General features: G+C 41.2%; 1 pseudogene; it reads right to left on the reverse strand.

Annotated features, from left to right (window-relative positions):
* Positions 1–2,602: 2,602 nt before the first annotated feature.
* LOC149836516 (RAN GTPase-activating protein 2 pseudogene) lies at positions 2,603–4,258 on the reverse strand (annotated as a pseudogene).
* Between the last annotated feature and the right edge of the window lie 728 nt (positions 4,259–4,986).

The following is a 4,986-nucleotide window of genomic DNA, read 5'->3' on the forward strand; positions in this document are numbered from 1 at the left end:
TTCAGATGGACAGGGCGGACAGCATGACAAGGAGCTTCTTCAAAGACATACATATTGCCTCGTCTCTTTCCTTCAGCGAATGTTTCCCTCGTGCGAAGGTCCTTGACCTGCACAGAGAAGGGAGTAAATTCAACTGAAGTATTATTATCATCAATAAGTTTGGAGACAAAGACAATATTTTTCTTAATGTCAAGAGCATGAAGAACGTCAGAAAGAGTAAGAGTGGAATGTGACATGGGAATGACAGTTTTTCCAACATGAGAAACAGGATGGTGGGATCCATCTCCAGTGACAATCTTACTTTTTCCAAAATAAGGAATGGGGTTAGAAATCTTACCTGCATCACCTGTTACATGAGTCGCTGCCCCTGAGTCGACAAACCAGGTGCCTTCATCGCTCTGCTTCAATTTCAACTCTGACAAGGCAGATATCAACAAATCTTTAATCTCTCCACTGCTTGAGAACTTCCTTTTGTTTTCTGTCTGTGGACCCTTTCCTTTATTCTCTGGATTATGCCAACAATTCGCCTTGATATGCCCCTTTTTATTACAAAGGAAGCAGGTAGGAATGGATCTTGACCCCTGCGCATGAGCTAACATATTTGGAGTGGGAAGCAAACCACGCCCTCCGTGTCCACTTAGTCCTTGTCCTCCTCGTCCGCGTCCTCTACCATAAGACACCCCTGTGGCAAAAACTTCTTGAGAATTTGTGTGAACATGAGATTCCTCAAAGAACCCTTTCAGAGTCATCTCATATTGAATTAATTTTGCTCGCAACTCATCAAAGGTAGGAAGAGCAGGGAGACATAATAGGGAAGTGACGATCATGTTGTAGTCGGATCCCAATCCACTCAGAGTCTGTTGTACCATATCGCTGTCATTCACCGCGCATCCTATAACCGCAAGTTGATCTGTGATAGTCTTCATCTTGTTCAGATATTCCATGATGGTCATAGAATCTTTTCTCAACATCTGGAATTTCCTCTTGAGAAAAACCATTCTCGCCTGCGAAACTTGTGAATATGTTTGAACCAATTTTTCTCAAAGTTGTAGAGCAGTACAGTTGTCGGGGATGGCAACAAGGACATCTTGGGACAAGGTGGAAGTGATGTATGCAACCACTGATTGATCTTTCCTTTCCCAGTTGAGGTAGTCAACATTCTTGACATACATAATTGAACTTACTCCTTTGTCGTCTTTTTCTTCTCTCGTAACAAATTCGAGTGGGACGGGAGTGGTTCCATCAAGGTGACCTAAGGGACCTTGACTCCTTATAAAAAGAATAATTTGCCTCTTCCAAATCAAGAAGTTTGAGGTAGTTAACTTTTCAGAAACGATTTGAGTGAGAAAACTTGAGGAAAGATTGGATGAAGAGGAATGAAGATCCATGAAAAAAGAATTTTAACAGGAAAGTATTCACGAAGTGCCCAGTCTACAGCCAGAGAGATTTGTTGATCGCCCTTTTTTTTTTTGCAGCTGTGCAACTTTCGAGAAACTAGTGATTAGAAATTTTCGGATTCAAAAGGAGAACCAGATCCAAAAAATTTTGTTATATTTATGGGGTTTATGATTAACACGATAACAAGTTCTGAACAACTCACGTTGAACTGAATTTAAACTTGACTGTGTTTTAAGACAGAACACAAATGAGTATGATATCAACAGAGGATGGGATATACGAATATCAGATTGATAACAAGGAGGAATGTCCTGCAGCCACTAGATGGATTAGATGTAGATCAGAAATCTAATATAAAAAAAATTGGACAGTATATAAAAGGAAAACCAATCAGAGACTTAATATATCAGATTTGATGCAATCTCACGCACATATCTGAATATTTCGGTTCAAGTGAGAAAATAAGAATATGCAGAGGTGGAGTATTTCAGACGAAGAAGAAGATGGGTCGGTTTTGGGGATTCGGGTGAAACTAGGGATTCACGTGAATACAGAAGGTGAAGTGATTCAGATCTGGTGCAAAAACACAACCAGATCTGAATGTTCCAGACGAAGAAGCAGATGAGTTGATTTTAGGGATTCACGTGAATCCTTCCAAAAAACTAAGAGAAGAGGTGAAAGGAATAAGAACCTTTCTTGATTGAAATAGTCAGGTCGCACCTTTTTGGAAGCCACTTCAAACCCTACGTGGATCTTGGCTCTGATACCATGTAAGTTTTTCTCTTGTACCTGTCTTGTGAGAAAGAGAAGAGAAGAAGAAAAGAGAGGCTACGGCTGTCACGATTTCAATTAAAGAAATCGTGACCTAAACATGTATTTAAGCTTATATTACACTATGGGTCGGGTCTGGTATATATATCCAGACCCGATAACTAAAATACATCTTAACATACATGGACGGTGACATGGATCGGGTCGGATCCTGCACCTTTTTCAAAAAGTACACGAAAATTGCGTAAAACAAGGCTTCTTTAAATGAAGCATCCACTGCAAGTTGACATTTCAGTAAAACTAGCTAAAACGAAAACAAATTGATGATCACAATAACAATGATCAATGGATGGTGATCAATACTCAAATCATTTATCAAAACTAACATTCATTCAGTGATGAAAGCCTCAAGGATCACTGATAAGAAAAATGATTACTGGTCTACTTTCAGACCCTGAAGCTTGGACTGAAGTTCATCCCCCTAAGCTTCACCATCTTCAATAGCTTTTGATGACTCCACTCCCTCATCCTCATCGCCACCCTCCGGGTCATTCTCATCTAATGGCCCCAGTACAGAAACAGAGTTTGAACCAGCCTTCAATATATCCTTAACTTCATATATTCCTTCATCTGAGATGAAATTACCATTGAGATTCAGCAATGAGAACCCGGGTTTATTGGCAACAGCCTCTGCTGACACCTTGGCTCCAACTCTTCTGATGGAGTTGAAACTCAGATCAAGCTCCTTTAAGTTGTTATGACCCTCTTTCAGTGCTTTGCAGATCACAAAGCAGCCTTCGTCCTTCAGTTCATTCTCAGACAAATTCAACTTCGTCAAAGACTGTTTTTCGGTAATACATGCAGCCAACGAAGCAGCAGCATCTATTGTGATGTCGTTCCCTGCTAATTCTAACACCTGAAGTGCTGAAGCAGAACCTTTGAGTGCATCGGAAAGAGCAGCAGTGCCTTTATCTTCCAAATTCAAGTAGCTCAAGTAGAGTTCCTTGAGACTTCCATGTCCAGAAACAGCTTTACTCAGAGCTATCCCAGCTTCTACTCCAAACATGTTGTCCCGCAGATCCAACTTCTTTAAATTAGTGCAGGCAGCCAATGCTTCAGCCAATGCAACACCACCATCAGAACCTACCCTTGTGGAGGAACACCTGAAATCCTCCAAGGCAGCAGAACCTCGGACAATCTGAGAAAGAGCTACTGCACCCTCATCTCCAGTCATATTATTGTGGAAGTGTAATACTGTAAGCTTCTCGGTGGACCGAAGAAGTTCGCATATAGCTTTAGCAGCTTCCTCAGAGATATCATTGTTCATGAAGTAAAGCTCCTCCAAGTTTTTCTGTGATTGCAGAAGGGATCCGAATGCCCTCACACCCTTCTCTCCCAAATCATTGTTTGAAAGATCAAGATATCTCAACACACAACCATCCAGCACAGACGAGAATATTGACATAACCTCAAGTGCTTCAGCCTCCGGTCTTCCAGCAATAAAATCAGAAAGATCAACCTCGGTTAGCTGACCCCCAAGAGACGATAGGATCGGTTCTGCAACACGTGCTGCATCGATACCAAAGCTTCTATTGCTAAAGCATATCTTGGTGTATGAGTTCCCTGTTTCAGCTAATGGCCTTAGTAATTCCAGGGCTTCTGCTTCATCAATAAAGGCACGAGCACCTCCAGATATGTCAAAAACAGATCTTTTAGGTGCTGTATCTTCATCAGGTTTTGGAACTGCTGGTCCTTGAGCATCCTCCTTGGAAGTCTGTGGCCCTCTTTTCAAAACTTCAAGCATAAGCCTACTGGATTCCTTCGCATACAGCTGCACAGCAGAACTACCATCACCATCAGGCTCTTTCTCATGGTGTTCATTGGCAGCAGCAAAAGCCACAACTTCAATTCGCTTGGCATTCTCTTCAGCTTCTTGAGGGCTCAGAAGGTCGTATTTCTTGGAAAAAATAGATACTGATGAAAGATTTTTAGTCATGCGCTCAACGAGCATCAGTCGTGTTTTCTGGGTTGGGGGCCATAGCTTGATAGTAAATGCACGATTTGGAAGACTCTCAGCCACCGCATCCATTGCTGAAGTTATCCGTCAACCAAAAGAATATATAGATGAGAAGTTGAATAAAAATTGCAGCAAAGTTTTAGAGACATCAGCTTTAGCATTACTTTTTATTTTGAACAAAGCTTTAGCATTACTAATAAAAAATGAAACTGATCACTCTCAAAGGGAAAAACGGCTAAAGTTAACCAAGCATGCCATGAGAGAGAGAGAGCAAAATGTTGGCAAAATCTGCTCCCCTAAGAATAAATACCAAAGGATCTAGAGAAGAGAAAAGGAAAACCCTCGTACCACCTTTTAAGATGTCTCAAAATATTTTCATATGAAAAGAGAAAAAAAAAAAGACAAACCAGAGTTGTTAGTCCAAAAAGCAGGAGCGAAAAGCAAGGCACTTCCAAAATTTTAAGAAGTGAAAAACGCGAGACAACTTAGAAGCAAACCGGGAATCGCCTCAGAAGCAAGAATAGAAGAGACCTCAAAAATGAACCAGAAGTGAACTGGGAACCAAACCGGAGGCGAAGAGGAAAGCAGCTTAGGATTCAAGTGGGAAGCGAATAGGAATCGAGTTTTTATGATTAGGCAAAAAAAAATTTGTTAAAGGGTCCAAGCCTCTTAAAAAGAAAAAGAAAACTTACTTCTTGATATTGGGAAGTGAGTGGGAAGCAAGCGATAAGTGCGCTTCCCATTTAAAAAGGGTTGCTCGGGGAAGCATGCCTTCCCGAGTCCTACAGCGTTTCCGGTAA

This window comes from Nuphar pumila, chromosome 5 (genome assembly GCF_984573655.1).
Source record: "Nuphar pumila chromosome 5, dmNupPumi1.hap1.1, whole genome shotgun sequence".
Lineage (NCBI taxonomy): Eukaryota > Viridiplantae > Streptophyta > Magnoliopsida > Nymphaeales > Nymphaeaceae > Nuphar > Nuphar pumila.